We start from the raw sequence: 22,236 nt of genomic DNA on the forward strand, positions 1-22,236 counted from the left end.
GAAACACGATGATGAAGATAAAACACGTGAAGAAAAAGGAGGAGAAACTCAAAGAAGAAGGAGAAGAAGGAAGAAGAGGAGGAGGAGGAGAAACGCGAAGAAAAAATGACAGTTGTGATTTCTATCAAAGAAGAAGAGGAAGAGTTGTTCATAATGGTGAAGAAGCGCTTTGGAAACGCGATGCGTGTTAACACACGCTTTTGTGGGTGAACGTTCTGTTGGGTTTGGCCCAACTAGTAAAATTTGTAAGTCAAAGAAATTTGTATATGTAGCATAATTGTTTTTAGATTTTATTTTTGGTTAATTCAAATTAAAGAAGTTCAAGCACATGCATGAATTAAAATGATAACTCATAAAAGCAATTTATTTTGAACTAAAAAGAGAAGAAAATATGTCAAAAAAAAAAAAAATCAACAAACCACGTGATTTTATCAAATTATAGCTGTCATGCCATAAAAAGCAAGCTAATTAAGTTGTCAAATGTAAATTTCAATCCGATCTTATAAAATCAAAGATTCCGATTGCCATAATCTCATTTTCTTAAAACACATACATGTTAGATGTTGAAAATAATACATTATTTATTCTATAAAAGAAAAGCTCGTGTAGAACTTGAAATACAGAGTTGAGTACTGAGAAATAATACACATATAAAACAAAAATATATCTTAAAAAAAATAGTTAGAGAAGTGGGAAGATTAGAATTTATTATAATTAATAATAATTCTTTTAATTTATTCTTCAATAACGTACATTTTTTTCTCATTCTTTACTTAATTATATTTTTTATTTTATTTATGTGATTATGAGCTAATCTTATTAGTTAGGAGAATGATGTAGCCTTTTATGTGAACTAGATATTATATGTCAATATTATTAAATAATATTTGTTTTGAATCATAAATATTATTTATCATCAATGTTAATGCTTTTAAATATACTTGATTATTATTTAAATAATATATTGATTTACAATATTCTAAAGAAAAAAAAGGTTGTAAATTAATGAAACTTCTAATAAAAAACACTATAAATTGAATAAAAATTAAAGATATAGACAAATATAATTTACATGATTATTATAAAAGTTATTTCAGAAAAACATAATTTTTTACTCATATATAAAATTATAATTAAGAGATTAGTACATTTACATAAATTTATAGTTAAGAATGATAGCTTCTTAATCTTGAGAAAGAATAGAAGCTACATTAAAAAACTTAACCAATATAAATTTACAAACAAAGCAGATGAGTAACATGACAATAAATATCCAATTCCATAACAACGTAAAATAAATTATTCTAATATTCATTTTACTTATTTAAATTCTCAATTCTAGATTCATGTGTTTAATTAATTTAAATTTTTATGGTAGTATTTTATTACTCAATTAGTAGTTTAATTAAGTTAATTTCAGTAATTGATAATTTTTTATAAAAATAATAATCTACTTTAGGGATGTCAACGGGTAGGGTGGGGGAGGGGATTCTTATAGGGGTGCACATGGGGTCGGGTGAAGCCGAACCGGGTTCGCCGTGACCCGAACCCAACCCTAAATAATGACCGGGTCTATTTATGAGACCCTTACTCGACCCTAAATCCGATGAAATCGTGTTATTTTCGGGCCACATTTAAGCCGGGTCTAGACCGGGTGAAGCCCGGGTCTTGATCAACTTTATCACAACATCACCAAAAATTAGATTCTACATCTTTTAAACCTCTAAATTTTGAAAAATAATTATTCCATAACATTGCAACATTCACATAATAATAATTTAGAATCTAATAATAATAATTTAAAGTTTCATAATAATAATTATATCAATTACACATTAAACATTCAAAGTTCAAAAGACAATTAAAACAAATTAACAACCAACACAAGATTAACATAATAATAATAATTTATAGTGTCATACCAACCAAGGTTGTCAAACTCGCGAGTCTAGGTAAACTCGTGGAGCTGACCTAGACTCGACTCGCGAGTTAACTCGTAGACTCGTACGAGTTCACCTGTTATGAAGTTTAATATATATATATATATATATATATATATATATATATATATATATATATATATATAATATATATATATATATATATAATAATGTATATTTACTCAATTTTAACCTTTCAAAATTAATAATATCAATCTTAAAACACATAATAAATTAAAATTATAGCACACATTATAACAAATACTTTAAAATACACATTCAAATTCTCTATAATTATTCTTATACAAATACAATATAGAACACACAAAATTAAAAATTCTAAATCTGTAATACTAAATCTTTAGTTGAACATTGAATAATATCAAATAATCAAATTAACTCTAATCAAAATAATTAATTACTAATCAGACATAAATGGATGAATCATCTGGCCATCTAACATAAAGGATAAGCAATAGGCTAAAATTAGAAGTAATAAAATTTAAAAAGTAAAAAAATAAAAAACTAAATCAAGAAGCAAAGGCTGAAAGAAAAGGCAAAAGACATACAAAAAATAGAGGATACAGAAGAAAAGAAGGGGCAAAGTCCCAGCAATAGCATATTGAAGAGAAGGGTGCAGCAGGCAGCGATGGTGAGGGTGCAGCAGCAGCACGAAACGACGGCGATAAATAGTCATGGATTTCACGACGATGCAAACCAAAGAAGAAATAGGACTGTAGGAAAAGTAGTCGAACTCGTGAACGGTGATAGCACGATGGAGTTGCGGATAGTGGAGATGTGAAGAAATACAAAGCAGAAGGCAACATAGGTAAAATTCACAAAGACAATGGCACAAATCAGAGCAGAGGTAGCAGACGCAGGCGAACAACGGCAGTGGCAGAACATGGAGAAAGTGAGACTTGAGAGAAACGACGCAGATGGGGGAGTCGTGAGTGAGTTTTCTTTCATTCTTTGGGAGTGTTATCGTAACCCTAATAAAAAAAGTGTTTTTTCGGTTTCAAAATGACACTTTTTTGAGCAAAAATGAAGAAAAACACAAACTCGCTAACTCGGTCCTAGACTCACGAGTTTGTCCGAGTTTGACCGAGTCTAGCCGAGTCTAGCCGAGTTTACTCATGATAGAGTCTATGCCCGAGTCAACTCGATTCCATATTTAAACTCGTAAACTTGTACGAATTTACGAGTTAACTTGAGAGTTTGACAACAATGATACCAACCAATAACAACAAAATATTAAGTAGTAAACAACTATACGGGTCCAACGGGTCGGGGCCGGGTGACCCAAGGCTTGGCCCGAACCCGATTTAATAAATAACCGGGGCCATCTTTGAAACTTCGGGTCTGACCGGGCCATAACGAAACCGGGCCAAATTAGCCCCGAAGTCATCGGGCCCGGTCCGGGTCTTCGGGTTGGACCGGGTCTTGTGCACCCCTTCTTATTCTCCATTCTCGCCCCAGATTTACTCTCCATTCTCGTCCCCATTTTTTGTCATGGGAGAATATTGCTTTTCATCTCCATTTTTTATGGGGCCGCATTTTTCGTGGGACCCAATTTTTTATCTCTCTAATAATTTTGACTAATTATTAATTTTCATAGGAATATAGCTCAAAGTATCTATCCTATATAAAAACAATAAGATTTTAAACAAAAAGTCTAAATGACAAGATGTTGACTTTTAAAATAATGCAATGGAAAACGCCATGACGAGCCAGAGCACAGATCAGTAGTGGATGAGGTGGGAAACGCGGTATCAAAGAGGAGAATAGACACAACAACATATATAATTGTGAAAAGGAACGCCATGAATATAGAAAACAACACTGTGTGAGTAATGGAACTATAAGGAGTGACAATGCGGTGAGACGGGAGAGTGGCGAGGGAGTGGCTACAAAGAGGTTGGATAGAGTATGGATGACGTTTGAGATCTATGAACTAAAGAAAGGTTATACAAATGAGAATTAGGAATTTTGAGTCTCTCTCTCTATATATATATATATATAGTATGTGAAATGACTAAAAAATATATATGAGAAATAAACTATTAAGAACAATTAAGTAAATTTAGAATTTCGGAGATTAGCGGAGACAAGGCAGAAATCCCCGCTCAGGTCTCCACACTTGCCTCGAGAGAATTTCGTCCCCCATCTTCATCTCCCGCAAAAAAAATTTCCTACCGTCAGATCTCTATTCGAAGCAATTTCTATAAAAATTTTCACATCTTGAAAAGTTTTACTATCCTTAATTTATTTATTATTTTATTACTAGAAATGATAGTGCACTTACTAATGCATCTAATTAATTCACATAAAAAAAAATTATAACGACAAAAAGTTATTTCATCATTTAATTTATTTTAAAGATTTAATTTTAGTGTATTTTTAATTGAAATAATTTTTTTACATAGTAGATGCCGTAAAAGAAAATATCATTTCTCCTTTTTTTTTTCAATTTTTTACTTTTATGATAAAAATTTTGGAATGGTTCCTCAAATTAGCAATCATTTTTCCTTTTCTCTTAGACGAATTGAATGTTAAATGTAATTCTTTTTTCCCGTTCCTTCAAGTTAGAATATCTATCTACTTAATATACTAAAACTGAGTTTTTCCCCAGCTACTAAAGGTGACGTGTCGATCTCTCATGCCTCCGTTTTCCCTCCAAAACGAATAAATTTTTTTTTCTATTCTAAATTATTTTATTGTAATTATATTATAATTAATACTAAATGAATAATATATAATTATACTAATTTAGCAACATATCTTCATTATAATTATATCAAATCAATATTTAATGCACTATTAAACTACTTATCAATTATCAATTAAAAATACTTTTAATAATTTTAATGATAATAATAATATCAATAATAGTAATAATAATAATAATAAATCTTTGTTACCCGATTCACGTATATCAAATAATTTTTTTAAATTATTTTATAAAAAATATCTTTAATATAATTATATTGTAATTAATATTTAATGAATAATATATAATTATACTAATTTAGAAACATATCTTCATTATAATGATATCAAATCAAAATTTAATGCATTATTAAAAAATTACCTTAATAATAGGTAATTTACATATTTATTTTTGTTTTGCTAAAGTCTATATATAGTGTTTTCCTGTGGTACATGAATCTAAATTTGATAGTCAATTCATAATTTTATATTTAGTATTTTTTTTTACTACTGCATAGAATAAGAATGTATTCTTCGTTTTTTATTGAAGTTGATCCTTTTAAGGTACAATTTATAATTTTTTATAATATCATATACTCATTCTATTATATTATTCTTTTGATAATTTTTTATTTGTTGTTACTCTAAGTTATTCTTATCGTCTAATGTTCCAGTTCGATTGTCTTTTGCCACAATTATTTACAATGCATCACATCCATGAAATACCTCATCGAGTTATCTTCACTGATTCGGGTTCTAACTACATGGATGTAAGCGTTCAAAGAAGAGGCAATAGTCTCTACTTTACCGAAGGATGGTTGGATCTACTCACCTATTATGACCAACCCAATGGAACATGGTTAAAGTTAGATTTTTTAGGAGGAGCTCAATTTTTGATTGAGGAATTGCATCCACGGAACTTTATAGGGCAAGTTCAAGTTCCATCCCCTCCATGCTTTTTATGTTTGCCCAAAAATCTTCGAAGTGGAGCACATAATGAAACTGAATTCCCTCAGTTTCAGTTCAGTTTTGCTAAATTCGTGACAAATTCAGATATGCAATTTCAATGATTGGTAATATATTTAAATTTTCTTAGTTTAAACTGTGAATTATTAGAATAACTTTTTAACATATTTTAATTTTTTTCAGAAATTACTAGCTTTCTTTTGCATGCATGCAATGCCAATAAGGGGAATAAGAGTTAGTTTGGTTTCTCGGTGTGATAATTCTATATCTTACCGCATTGCATGGATAACGGATGATGAAGCTTATCTAACAAGAGGATGGTCTGATTTTGCACGAATTCTAAATATTGAAACTTACGATGTTATTTCAGTTGGTTGTCGTTATAAGAATGATTCTATATTATACGTGACTAAGGACTAGAATAGGTTCAATATTGTTTAGGTAATTTGGTTTTACTATTAGTATTTGATTAAATTATAATTATAGAATTTTAAATTATTGCCTCAATTTATATATTACGATTATTTTTTGTGGATTTGCTATTTTTAAATAATTTAATAAAATGAAGTAGTGTCAGATATTATTAAGTTTATTTTTATTCTTTATTTCTTTATTTGTATTATCATTATATTTGACAAAAAATAAACCTATACATATATTAAATCGTTGCCCTAAAGATAATTTATTTGTCAATAATCGATGGATAAAATTAAAATTACACCCGTGTCATATAATTATAATTGATTAATTGGTATAAAATAAAATTATACCCGTGCCATCAGTAATAATCTAAATAATTATATCTTAACAAAATATAATTTGAAATAATTTATAAACAATTATCTTAACAAAAATAATTATTTAATAATTGATTTAAAAATCAATGCAAAAAATAATTATTAATAATAGTATTATTAACTGGGTAAATAATATAATTTCAAATTATTACTTAAAACATAAATAATATATGGAAATTTATTGAATAAATCAATGATTTTGCACCTTAATAATTTGACAATTATTACTCAATTAACCAGTTAATTGAATTAGCAATAACAATTTCCAATTTTAAATTTTGTATATTAAGTAGTTATCAAAAACTGGGTAATAACGATTTACACGGAAAAATCATTGATAAATTCAATTAACCATATAGAAGATAATATACTAACAATTTTAGTATATTATTTATGGCAAGCGAAATTATTTTCTCAGATTTTCTATTAAAATTGAAATTAGTAATAGTTTAAAAAAAGGTTTATTAATAAAATTACTAATAGTCACATTTTTATGCACAAGATATATATTTTCTATATATTATTTAAAAAATATAATGAAACATGAATAATAAATGAGTATGTTATTTCTTCGACTAGCTAATTAATGCAAAATCGAGTATCCTTTTTTATTCGATTGAGATCATATTCTGTTTGGTGAAAGTTTCAATCACCTCAATTAAATCCTGTGTTTGTGCCTTAACTTATACAGGTAGTAATATGTTACATATTATTTAGTATATCTAAGTAGTTATTTCCCATAGCGAAGATGTAAAAAATCATATTAAGGTTTATTGCCAAATAATTAGTGGATAAATAATAGTAGATTGTATTATTTTGGGAAAGTATTTTCATTATAATTATATCAAATCAATATTTAATTATGATAAAATATGTTAATTATAATTATATCATAGAATTATAATAATTACGATATTTATATTATATATTTTAATCATTTATGTACGTAAATAATTAGAAATCAAAATATAACTTATAATTACCCGTGCCATGCAAGATTAAATAAGATATATAATAACATAGATGATTTGTTACTTATACTGATTAAATACAATAAATACATATTAATTTAGTTAAAAAAAATCATTCTCTCTTATGTTTTTTTATTTATTTTTTTAATTCATTAAATCCAATTAATTATAATAAATTAATTATATCAACTAATTAATTCAATCAATTATTTTCTAATTTATTTTTTGAATTCAATACATCAAATAAAATTAATTATACTAATTATTTGTATTGAGTAATTGATTTGATTAATTCTTAAAAATATTTTTATTTTATTTATTTTATAACTAATTAATTATTTAATTTTATTAGGATAAATATCAAATTCTATTTCTAATATAAAAATACAAAATTTTATTCATTCCATTTTTATTTTACCACTATAAATGACCATATATGCTAGAAGAAAATATCATTCATTTACCAATTACTCTTTCATTGGGTAGCTTTTACAACAATTCTTTTTCTTCCTATGAGGCGCCGTCACAAGAAGGCAATTATCATGAACACAAATCAGCACACACTCTTCAACTCCTGTGCTCATCATTTAGAGCAATATATGATATGTTATCCATTAAGCATTTATAGACCATGGTGTTATCATGTTTGCATAAATAAATAAAAAATTCATAATTAAGCTTAAGTCATTTATCTATTTGTGTGGTATATTATAGTGTGAAATTACTTTTTATTTGTGTTGTGCAATGATATTGTGGTTTAATTTAAGCTTTTATTTTAGAATTGTGTTATGATTTTATCTCATCCTTTTTTCTTAGATATTAAGTTGATGTATTTTTATTTATTATTATTGAAGCAGATGTGATATAAAATTTGTAAAAAGAAAAAAACTTACATTCAATTTATTTTATTGTAGTCTTCTATTCTTCTATTTTTTTATTCTTTTTTTATTTTATTTTCTTTTTAAATATTATATAATTTATTATAATTTATACCAATTAATTAATTATAATTCATTATATCAGTTAGTTTAATTCATTAATTTATAATATACATGATAAAATAGATCATTTGTTACTTATACGTTTATTTTTCTAAAATCTAAATCTGAATAATTATATTTTAAGTTTTTTTATGAACAAAATATTATTAATAATGAATAATAATTAACTATTCATACTTTTAATTAAAGTGTTTGGATGATTTTTATATTTATTAATATTAATTATTGATTATTTTTCATAAATAAATTATATTATAATTTTATGTTAGTTCATAATTGATTAATGATTAATGTTTATAAAGCTATGTTACTTTAAATTTTATATTTTATAAATATTTTATTTAAATATATTTTTTAACATAAAAATGTATTATTTTTAATAATATCATAATTTTATATTTTTTAATTATTCTAAATGAATATTTTATCAAATACTAATTAAAGCTATTCTTCCATTTGCTTTTACTAATATATTTTCTAACTATTATATAAAATTAAAATCGTATTAATGAATTTAATATTAAAATTAATTTGGCTTTTTTATTATTTAGAGTGTTTTTCAATCAATAATTTTATACTCTTTACCTTTTTTTTTTAGTTTCATTTTGAATTTTAATTTAGTACTCAAAGGTAGTGAAATTCTATTGATACTGAAATAAAGTTACAAAAGGATCCATAGGGTAGAATAAGTAAAATAATGTGATACTTACATTGCAACATTCAAATGAAACAACTTAGGATCTAAAATGTTTATCTTTCTCTTTCTCGCCGTCTATTATATTATCTATCCTATCATATAAAAATCGAATTTTTACCTTTAATGATAGAATCAACGTAGCATGCTTCTGTAATATTTTGTTTAACTCATTAAAGTCAATTCATTATGATGAATTAATTATATCAACTAATTGATTTGAATAGATATTTAAGTATCACACAATTTAAAATTAGGGTAAGTTACTTAAATAAATAGAATAGAGAAAATATTTACCCAAATGTGCAAAACTGGTTCTTGTTACCTGCATGTGCAAAAAGTCATTTCTATGTAATCCGTGGCAACCCACCACGGTTTCAAAACGTGCATAAACCGTGGCAAGTCCCAGCGGATTATGGCCAAAAGATATAGAGTGTAAACTGTGGTAGGTCACCACGGTTTACTAAGCAGAGATGGCGTGCATAAACCGTGGAGAGTCACCACGGTTTATGAAGAAACTTGTTTGCACATAAAACCTTGTGGGTCACCACAGTTTATGTGTGGTAAATAATGGTCAGAAAACCTTGTTAATTTTATGTCCAAGAGACACAACTTATTTTTTATTTTTTTTATTATTCTTGTTAATTTTTTATAATTATATTTTTTATTATTATATTTTTCATCTCAAATTTTTTTAATGAAAAAAATGAGAATAAATTAGATTTTCATAATTTGTTCTAGTTTATCACCAAGCAGAATTACAAGAACACAAAATTTTGTGTCTCTATTCATCAGTGTCTTGTCCTATCCTATTTTCAGTGTCTTATCCTATTTTGTTGTTGAAAACAAAGGCAGCCTAATAAATACACACTATATAGTACATTTTATAAAGAAAAAAAAATTATCTATTTCTATTGAATATTTATAATAAAAATTTTTCGTTCTCTTTATGTATTATTGACTAATATATACTATAAAATTTTTACATGTATTATCAATTATTTTTTCATTATGTTTATCCCTATTTTTCATTTTACACTATATTTAAATATTTATTATACTATAAAAAATATTAATGAACATAATAAAATAATTACTTATTAATAATTTTTAGAGTACTCATTAATATTCTTATAATATAATAAATATTTTTTATTTTAAATTTAACAAATACTAATGTATCAATATACACTTATATGTGAATTTATTAAATCTATATAAAAGATTTAATCAATAAGCATGTTAATGAATATTAATATACCAATATTAACAAGTAATTATTTTATTGTACTCATTAATATGTTATAGTGTAATGAATCTTTATTTTATAAATGAAAAAATAAAGATGAATATAACGAGAGAGGTCACCTTAAGTTTAAACGAACTTTTGAGTAGTTTTTATAAGTTCGCCTAAGATTTTGAAAACTTCATAAAAATTCAAAATAAAAAATAAAAACACATATTCCAAACATTAATGTTAGTGTAATTTATTTTTAAAAATATTTTTTTATTTTATAATAGAAAAAAATCCAAAAATTTCATGGTGTTTATTATTGGAGTCTAATTTTTTTCTAATTTATTTTACATAAAAAATTTTAAAAATTTTAAATTTATTAAATTTCATCATTTTAAATTAAATATTAATTTTTTATTTTTTAGTAAATAGACATCAATTTTTTAAGCACTATAAAAATCATTTTCTTAGTATTATCTGATTTTTTTTTCTATTGTACTCTTTCTATTATAAAAAGCTGTTGTTGATAAGACATAATTTAAGATTCTGCTCATAAATTTATTGTGCTAATAAATTCATTTTCTATTGGACATAAAATTAACAAGGTTTTCTGGCCATTATTTACCACACATAAACCGTGGTGACCCACAAAGTTTTATGTGCAAACAAGTTTCTTCATAAACCGTGGTGACTCTCCACGGTTTACGCACGCCATCTCTCCTTAGTAAACAGTGGTGACCTACCACGGTTTACACTCTATATCTTTTGGCTATAATCCGCTGGCACCTGCCACGGTTTATGCACGTTTTGAAACCGTGGTGGGTTGCCACGGATTACATAGAAATGGCTTTTTGCACATGCAGGTAACAAGAATCAGTTTTGCACATTTGGGTAAATATTTTCTCTATTCTATTTATTTAAGTAACTTGCCCTTAAAATTATGTATATTAATTATTTGATTTAATTTTTATGATATATAAATTTAAGGAATAAATTAAAATAAGATAATTTATTACTTATTTAAATTGAATACAACAAATATAAATTAATTTAGTTAAAAATTTACTATTTTCTAATCTTCTATACATAAAAATGTCAAAACAAAATTATAAAAATAATCTTTTTATCACTTTTGCTATTTTAATTTTATTTTCTTTGTTTTTTATGTATAATTTTATTTTATATTAACTTTATTTATTTAATAATAAAATATACTCATATTAATTCTATCATATAATAATATATTTTTCTTCTATATTAATAAAAAATTTCAATAGTTATTAACTACATCTATAGAATGACTGAGAAGTGAGAACTACGAGAAGTTAAACCCAGGTTCAAAATGCTGAAACAAAGAAAAGAAAACAGTGGATATATGATTAGAGAAAAATGTATAATAATGACAAAATATACTAAAACTGGATTTTTTCTCCAACTAATAAAAGTGAGGTGTTAATTCCTCATGAATTCATTTTTTCTCTAAAATGAAATTACTATTTTCTTTTCTAAATTTATTTTAAAAAATATATTTATTATAATTATATTACAATTAATATTTAACGAATAATGCATGATTATACTAATTTAGAGAAATATTTTTATTATAATTATATAAAATCAATATTTAATACATTATCAACTAATAAAAGTGAGGTGTCAATTCCTCATGAATTCATTTTCTCTCCAAAATGAAAGTACTATTCTCTCTTCTAAATTTATTTTAGAAAAATATTTTTATTATAATTATATTACAATCTTACAATTAGCATTTAATGAATAATGCATAATTATAATAATTTAGAAAAATAAAATAAAGTCCAGTAATTTATCTTCCGACTACACACGTGTATAGAATAACTTTTAAGAAGGAGTCATGTATAGTAAATACGGTCGATGATTGTAAAACTATATACTAACATTGATATAATATTATTTTAGGTATATATTTTGAGGCATCAAAGAAAAGTGTTGAGTTATTTTTTAGTAGATTTAAATTATTCATTTTTTATTAGAGAATTTTGTGCATTAGAATTCTCTAATAATTTAGTATTTATTTTGAGCTAATTTTGATATGTTCTTATTTGACAGTAAAACAACATATAAAAATTTGTTGGTGGGTCTAAGTATTGTTATTTATGGTTACATTGAGTATATATGTTTGATTTATTGAAGAAAGTAGATTATTAAAACCAATTAATAACTATTTAGAGTTAATATATTTAACACTAGCTTAATAAAAAACAAATAATACATAACATATTATATTTTTATTAATCAAATTATTATAATTTAAATTAATCTTAACAAAATAATTTAAAATTATAATTTTAATCTTATCACGTGCATGGCACGGGTTAATAGACTTGAAAATTACTGCACGATGAATGTGGTATATAGAGAAGTTTTTGAGAGCCTATAATAAAAAGATAATAACAAAAAATTTATTACTATCACTTAAAAAAATTTAGAAATTCTAGGAACTAATAATAGATGAATTCTTATTGTACATTAATAGTTTGAGAATATTAAAATTATCATAAAAATTCGTATAATTTTATTCTCTTGACAAACAATTTTATAATTACGTTAATCATATAATTTTATATACAAATATTGATACAATGTTATTTCATGTATATATTTTGCAGGTATCAAAGGATAGCATTGAATTATTATTCAGTAGGTTTAAATTATTTATTGTTTATTACAAAACTTTCTGCATTAGGATTCTCTATCAATTTGTTCTTCATTTTGAGCTGATTTTGATATTTTTTTACTTCACAGTATACCAATATATAAAACTTTGTTGGTAAATTTAAGTATTACTAGATTATTTATAGTCATATTGAGTATATATGCCTGATTTATTGAAAAAGTAGATTAAATAACTATTTTATAGTTAGTACAATTAACACTATATTAAGAAAAGAAAAACAACGCATACAAGTTATTTTTTTATTAATTAAATTATTATAATTAAAATAAAATTTAACATAACAACTTAAAATTATAATTTCAATCTTATCACGTGCATGGCACAGGTGATTAAACTTGTTTATTATAATTTATAGGATATTATATTTTTATTATTTTAAATTTTTTAATATTTATAAATATCTTTATATATTATATTATTTCACACCATTTAAATATATACAATTTATTTTTTTTATTATTTTCTCTTATCTTTCTAACACTTCGAAACACGATCACCTTTTTTAACAATATAGGAAATGAAATTTCTACAGACGTTCATTTGAAACATAAATAAACTAACTATGCAGTAGTGAGAAAAAAAGGATTTATACAGAGAATTAACTTTTAATTAATTAATATTAGTTATTTTTAATTATAATTTTTTTAAAATATTTAAAATTTAAAATAAAAAATTTATAATTTAAAATCTAAAACTTAATATAAATAAAATAATTTAATAAAATTGAGGGATAGAAACTAAAAAAAATAAATCCCAAACATTATTAAAAAAAAAAAGAAATATTATAATCACATACAACGAAAGTTAAAAATAAGTAGTTGAGAATTAGTAGTTAGTAAATAAATATTTATGAAATTAGTGAGTAATATTTCTATAAATAGTATGTCTTTTGTATTATGTAAAAACAACAACTTTAATACATATTTATTATACTTGAACATGCATCTAGATGAGTAGCACTGATCATGAAGGGTTTATTGTTTATTTATAGAGGAGGAGGAAATGGAAATGGTGCAAGTTCAAAGGTCTGTAGCTTGTAGGTGGAGGATGTGATGATCTCAAGTAATTTAGCCGTGTACCTGTTAGTCTCGGCTCCATTGTTGGCCAACAGCTCAAGGGTGTAGGTGCTGCTAAATGCCGATGTGGATGCTCTGCAACTAAGCAGTTTTTCTAGCTTTAGGTTCGCACTAGATCTCTTGTTATGCTCTGTCACTGCGAATTTCGCTATCTCTATCACCCAAGATTCCTTCACGTTCAAATATATAGGAGGCGTTACACTCGTAAGCGATGCTGAAGAGGAGTAACAGAGAGGAGCCAAGAGGAAGAGGAACAGCATAATAAGGCAGCAATAAGTTCTCATGCTACCTTCCTTTGATGAAACAATAATCTATTTGTGCTGCTGCTACGCTGATTCACATGTATATATATAAGGGAAGGTTACGTTGGCTCTTGAATCCGTTTATGGGATACAATTTTTAATGATGACAAAAGTGTATTTAATTTGCCCTAACACTTCCTTAAAAGTCATAATTATATATTTAAATAAGAGTCGTAACTTTGTAAAGAAAATTGAATAATCTTCTGATCCGATCCACAGTAAAATTGCTCTATATTTGTGGGGACTTTTTTTTATTATGCATAACATAAGCATGAGAGAATTAATTAAGTGACTTATATGAGATAAGCATATTCTAATACTTCTATTCTCTCATTATTTGGTTGTATATAATTACGTGGTCTTGATTAAATTCTAATTATTTAAAATTTTTTAGTTGAATTTTCTAGCATGGATGAGGGATGCAAATAATAAAAAAAAAATGATTTTAAGTGTGTTTTTAAGTTTTCTTTTTAATAATTTGTATCTTGTCCGTATTAGTCTCCTTTTTTAGTTTCAAAACCTTTGTAAATGGATGTTAATAGTGATGGTCACATAAAAAATTATTTTCTGTAGTCTTGAATTCGGTTTTATTTAGCGACAAGCAAAAGTTCAACACGAATGTTATTATGATAATTTTTCATACGAGTTTATATTTTCGTATGTTTTAATTTATATATTTATTTTGTTAAAAATTAGTCAAAAGTGTCTAATTTAGTTCATTATTATTAACTAGTTTTGCTAGACTAATAAAAGATAATATTTGTGTCTAACTTAAAATTAGTGTCTAATGTTTTAGAGTTCTGCTAGAAACCAACTAGGGTCCAGTTAAATTTTGCCAACTTTTTAATAGATTCGATTTCGAAACTAATCTTAACAAAAGTAAGTTGATATACATGGATGTTTTTTCTGCTAAACATTATGATGCTTTTGTTTTTTCCATACTAAATATATGTTTTTTAATGTATTTTTTGAATTTTTTGTATTACTGATGTGGATATTTTTATTTTTTAAGAATTATATGAATTTTTTTAAATTCTATAGCTGGACATTTCTTTTGTTAAATATTAAGTTTTTTTTTATATTAAATGGATTTTTTTATATATTTTTACGATTTTTCAAAAACAGTCCATACTCTACCACTCCTTCTTCCTTGAACAACTCCTAAAACTGAACTAGATTATACTTTTCGCAAAATTGCACCACTTCTATCGACATCGCAAAATTGTTGGCGAATCCAAAACCAGAAGCACCACCAAGATCAACCAGCTAAGTAACCGTGACTGTTGGCGAGCGACGGCAGCACAAACTCCTCAGCCATGCGGTTCAACTTTGACAAAATTAAAGCTCCTCCAAATCCCTCATCTCCCTCTTATAACTCTCACCACAGTTCTCCCCATTCCTTATCGCATTAATCCCAACATACCCATCATTGTTGACCACCATCTGTTAATCCTGGACACCGTTTTCATCAAACCCATTTCGAATCTGACCCACCTGAGCCTTGTAATTATCGTTAGGGACTGACACAACAGTGTTTGCACCTCTATCTTAGTTGAATACACCATTCAAATTCTGATCACCACCACCACCATTGACAGCACCTCCACCTCCGCCGCCGCCACCGCCAAACCTTGCCTTTGATTTCTCCATCTCAGTGGTGTCCGATGAGACAACACTGTTGTCCAAATTTTAAATGGAAGAACTGATTTATAAAAAAGTTCCATCCTTTTTCTCAGCTTTCAGGTTTTACTTCTTTGGCGGCGAACTTTTTGAGAGAAAGAATCTGTGTGTATTGTTGTTGGGAGTGTGTAGATTACTATATAAGAGAAGGAGAAGGTTTTTATAATTTTTAATTAAGTTTAATTAATCAGTTTCTAATTATTTAAATTTTGAATTTAAAAAATTTAAAATTAATTAATTGAGTTGTTCAATTCTTGGCTGATTACACACTTGGTTCCTATACTTTTCCTATAATTTATTATGCGTCTAACTTTCACATAATGCATTTTGGACTCTATAAAGGCAACGAAACTCATGTAGAGTTGAGGGTGAGAAATACACACACAAATCAAAAGTACATTTTAGTGAAAAGATATTAGAATTTGGAATCAACCTTCTAATAACTTCAATTCATTCTTAATAATGTACACTTTTTTCTTATTTGACCTTTTATACTTATATTTTCTATTTTATTTATGTGATTATGAGCTAATCTTATAAACTGTGGCAATGATGCAGCCTTTTATGTGAATTGGATAATTACATATCAATATCATTCAATAAATCTTTGTTTTAAATCATAAGAATTTATAATCAATCTTAATACTTTTATTAAATGATATGTTAATTTACGATGCACTTGACAAAGAAATTGTAAATAAAACTATTAATTATAAACGTTAAACACCATATAAATTGAACAAAAATTATATATAGACAAACTAAACGCAATTTATGTGATTATTACACAAATTCTACAAAAAATAATCTTTTATTCATATAAATTATACCTAATAAGAGATAAGTACGTTTATATAAATTTAAGAGAACTCCTTGAAGATCTTGAAAAAGACTAAAAATTATGTTAGAAATTCAACCAATATAAATCCATAAATAGGGAAATCAAGTAATAACATAATTATAAATATCCAATTCCATAACAAAGTAAAATCAAGGGTAAAACACTTAAATAAATTAAAGTCATGCAAATATTACGCAAATTACTCAAAGTAAAAAATATTACGTAAATGTTTCCATTCATGTATCTATATAAATTGAATTAGACAGATTCGATTTTCAATTTATAGTAGTAAATCGAATTGGAGTGTATCGATTTATATTGGAATATTGTGTTAGTTAACTATAAATCGATTTATATTCAGAATAAATCCAATCAGACATATTCAATTTATATGGTGCAATAATAAAACAAAGTAAACCAATTAATTCTAGTAATCAAATAAGCTGTGTCGATTTACTCCTTGCTATTAGTCACCTCGTAAATCGAATGAGATTATTTCGATTTACATGCAACATGCTAAATATATATATATATATATATATATAGGAGTTAAAATTAATTTATGTTTGACAGTTCTATACTAAAATTAATTTTAATAACGTAAATATTATTTGGATAATATTAGTTAATAATATGATATTAAATTATAATATTATCTTTTTAAATATATTTAATCTTTTTTATAATTTTTTTGTATATTTTTTATATTATATAATATTTTTTATAGTACTATATTTTAGTATATTATAATTTTTTATTATTATAATAAAAATTAGTATTTATTTATTAACTTAAAAATAACATATAAAAATTGATAACTTTTAAGTATTTTTTTTATAATAAAAATTCGAATATTAATACACACTTGTATTATATATTAATACATAATTGTTTCGATTTACATACATCGAGTCCCATAATAATTCGAAATAGGCTGATTCTCACTATAACAATAATAAAAAAAAATTATTGAGAATACTTAAAAAGAGTACTAAAATATGTTATTTTATATATTATTTTTAATTGAATAAATAAATATTAATTTTTATTATAAAAAATAATTAAAAGAATTATCCATTTTTATATGTTATTTTTAAGTTAATAAATAAATATTAATTTTTATTATAATAGAAAAAATTATAGCATATTAAAATAGAATAAAAAATATTATATAATATTAAAAATATACTAAAAAAATATAAAAAAAGATTAAATATATTAAAAAAATAATATTTTAATTTAATATCGTATTTTTTAGTAATTATCTATTTAAAAGTGATTTTAACTAATATTATTCAAATAATATTTATGATATTAAAATTAATTTTAGTATAGAATTGCCAAATATAAATTAATTTCAACTCCTATTTATATAGGTTTGCACCATAGAATTAACATAAATCCATTTATATATATTGGTAAATACATAGTAAATCGAACCATGTGGATTCGATTTATTTATTAGCATGTTGCATGTAAATCGAAACAATCCCATTCGATTTAACAGGTGACTAATAGCAAGGAGTAAATCCACACAAGCTCATTCAATTTATTAGCATTAATTGGTTTACTTCGTTTTATTGTTGCACTATGTAAATCGTGATTTAGTTAACTACACAACTAGAAAATGGATAAATACAGACAGATTTACAGACAGATTTAGTCTTTATAATAGACGGATTTTTGGTTACCGATGAAATTACAGACGAATTTTGTCCCTCTGTAAAAGTCCCGTTGAAAATTATTTACCGACGAATTTTTTTTCGTCGGAAAATTACAGACGGATTTTTACTAGTTACCGACGGATTTTCCCTCTGTAAATTCTCCCTCCATTTCCTGAAGGCGACAAACTTACAGACGGATTTTTCGTCTGTAATTACAGACGGATTTTCAGACGAATTTTTTGTCTGTAATTATAGGCAGATTTTCAGACGAATTTTCCATCTGTAATTACAGACGAATTTTCAGATGGATTTTCCGTCTATAATTACAGACAGATTTTTAGACGGATTTTCTGTCTGTAATTTAAACTTTGGAAAATTCTGATTACAGACAGAAAATCCGTCTGTAAGGTAAAATATAATTTTTTTTTTACTTTTTCTAATTACAAAATAAACTTGTTTTTATACAAAATAAATATAAATTTAATACAAATTTTTATCTAATTTATATTCGAATATTTACAATATTTCAAAAAATAAACAAATTCATCGTATTAAAAATAAACAATATTTACAATAAATTTTTCAATATGAATTGAAGATACAGCTGAAGTGATTTCATTTGTTCTAGGGTCAGCACTTTCTAAAGAAACGCCACAAGGATCTTCTTTAACGAGAAGGGCAAGAACATTGAGTGAGCTCCATGTTTTTGTCACATTGCTGCTTGAATCTCCCAAAGTAACAGGAAAGACAACATCAAATCCTCCTGCTTCTGGAACTCCAGCCAACAACACTCCTTCCAAATTCAGTGTAGCATCTAAAAGTTTTATTTGTGATTCTGGTTTAATCTGCATGAATTGCAAGGAAAGAGTAGTGATATTCTACCAGCAGATATAATTTATAATCAACATCATTCAAATAGAAGAAACCTAATAATAAGTGCCAAATCAATGAAAGGAACTTACAGGAACACCTGCAGCCTCACCCATTAGGCGCATATGATATCTAATCCCAAGCATAGCTTCTTTTGCACCTAGCAATGCTTTAATAACTGCTTTCTTGTTGGGTTCAAAAGCTTGCTCTATCCACTGTGAGAATTGCATTTTCAACATCAACACAAGAAGAAAAGCAAGAACATGAGAGCCTGAAGTGTAGTCTCAAGAACATGATATCACATATGTGCATTAGAAATTCAGTCACACCACTTGAAACTGAAAACCAGGCAAACAGTAAAGTTGGATATATAATCTCTTTCAAATCCATCAAAAGTCAACTTAATTGTATAAGTCTAATAGTAAAGATGTCCTATCTCATTAAAATAACTAATAAACAGGAATGTAGAAATTTAATCTAATGCAAGGCATACCATAAGGCCAAAATGTTCTAGTTATTTAACAGTGAGCATTATCAATCAGTTTACTCTACATCCACAGGAGTAAAAATTCTAATTTTGATGTTACTTCCATTAATTAAACAACCACAAATGATTTGAAAGAAATACCTTTTCTGATCTGAGCTTGCTGCAGCTATCAATCACAGATTTATATGCATCCCATTGTTCCTTTGCTAATTTACTCAAAAAGTTCAGTTGAATTTCTAACTGCGAATTCGCCTCTGACAGTCTTCTCCATGTGTCCAGGGATTTCTGAGGGTCAGACTTTTGCTATTTTTTTACAGCACCAACCATTGATGGCGTAGATGAACCACCAGTTCCTGGTTCTCCTAGTAACTAAAAAACGATATATAGTCAGAATATTAACCAATAGACTTTATATTCTTCTGATAAGAAAGTCATTCAACCTGAAGTAAAAGGAAAATGTGGGGGTATAAGAGATTTAAATTGCTTACCAGAGTCATCAAAGGTGGTAAAGAGAACTCAGTCCTGTGTGATTAAAAAGGTGTGTTGTATTGATCCAGCAAATAAAGTAATATAAAATATTATTTGCTGAATTAGGCCCACAAAGGTTCATCACATCAGACGAAAAGAGATGGAGGAGAATGTGAGATCTATCAGATCAGAGAGTATGACTCACCAAAAAGACGTATAGCATCATCGGCAGCTCCACTAGCAAAGATACCTTCTCTGTTACATGAAAACAAAAAATCAAATATGACTCACCAAGGTTCTATTATTACACCACTTTATGTTCCAATATGACTCCAATCTAATTCCCTATATCTATATTAAAAATCCAACATGGGACCATGCCTTTTAGATTTATTAACCCCAAATTCAATAACAAAAAATCAAAATACTATACAAAATCAATACCCTATACAACACCTACTGTCTTCTTCAAACTTTCTTCGCGTTGTCTTGCTTCAGTTAAAGCAGATTTAGTCATGGCTGAATCATGTTTATGCATTAACTCAGAAGACTCAGCCAAGGTCTTAACTTGCTCATACTTGGAAGCCAATTCCCTTCTCTCCATTATGAGAAGGCCCATGTGATGCTGGTGATCATATATCTACATCAAAGTTGCAGGTTAGATAAAAAATAAAAGTAAGAAATGAATAATGAATTTTCTAGACAATTGTATAAGGCCTCAAACCATACATTTCTCACTGAAATGAAATACACCATACACCATTCAGAGTTTTCACTTGAAAATACAATTCAATAGATAATTAAGTGAGGGGCAGAAGTTGATTTGGTGTAAGCAGTAACAAAACTATTCAACTCAGAGCTCTGTGATCTAACTTCCTAGAACTCTTAGGCTGAGAAGCTAAATATTCAAATTTGAACCGCTTTAGTTACATGGTCCCTATATCAAAATCCAAACTTCAAAGCATTCTATAAAAAGACATATGGCCATTAATCCTCAGGTTCCAAAATCCCACTAATAATCCAAAAAACTACATTTTTTTAAACAACCATAACATCAACATTTCTAGTTATTTTGCTATTTACCAATATAGAACATGGCATTATTAATTAAGGAATTCTATATTGGTAAAGAAAGCATATAAAGGCAAAGAAGGGAAAAAGGTTGACTTACCAACCAGTGATCCAAGAAGCAAAGGGTGCCCATGATGGACCAGCAACCTGAAGAAGCTCAATTGACGAACAGGAACGAGTGGCGAAAGAAATTGAATCTCCGCTTGCATTTGAAAAGCATTATTATTTGACCCTCCTATCAGTCATCAGTTCCAGCCAAACAGAAAAGAAACAAACATTCAGAATAGAGACATACCACTTGCAAAATATCATAAAAAATTGCACCAGAAATTGTTCAACAGATGGAGATGGCATGCACATTCTCTCTGCTCTTATCTTTATGCGCCTTGCATTCTCTTCTGGTCTAAATAGCACTATACTCCCATCTTTTGTTCTGTATGCCTTTAGCCCTTCAAGCACTCCCTACATAATAACAACTTCGATATATATTGGAATGAAGGTATGATAGAGGAAGGATTATTATATGTTGTATACTGTGTCCTTTTAATTTCTAACCTGTCCATAATTTAAGATTCCAGCAGATGGAGGGAGCTCTATGTTTCCATAGGGAATGAGGCTTAGCTTCCATCTCCAAAGTCTTCTCCCTTTGAGCATTTCATGACATACATGAAGTCAGTTGAAACTATACCGAATCCAATCTCATCCCACTTGATTTCTACATGCCTTTCTTCACCAGCACTACTACATGT

This window comes from Arachis ipaensis, chromosome B4 (assembly GCF_059453495.1).
Source record: "Arachis ipaensis isolate K30076 ecotype BB chromosome B4, ASM5945349v1, whole genome shotgun sequence".
Taxonomy (NCBI): Eukaryota; Viridiplantae; Streptophyta; class Magnoliopsida; order Fabales; family Fabaceae; genus Arachis; species Arachis ipaensis.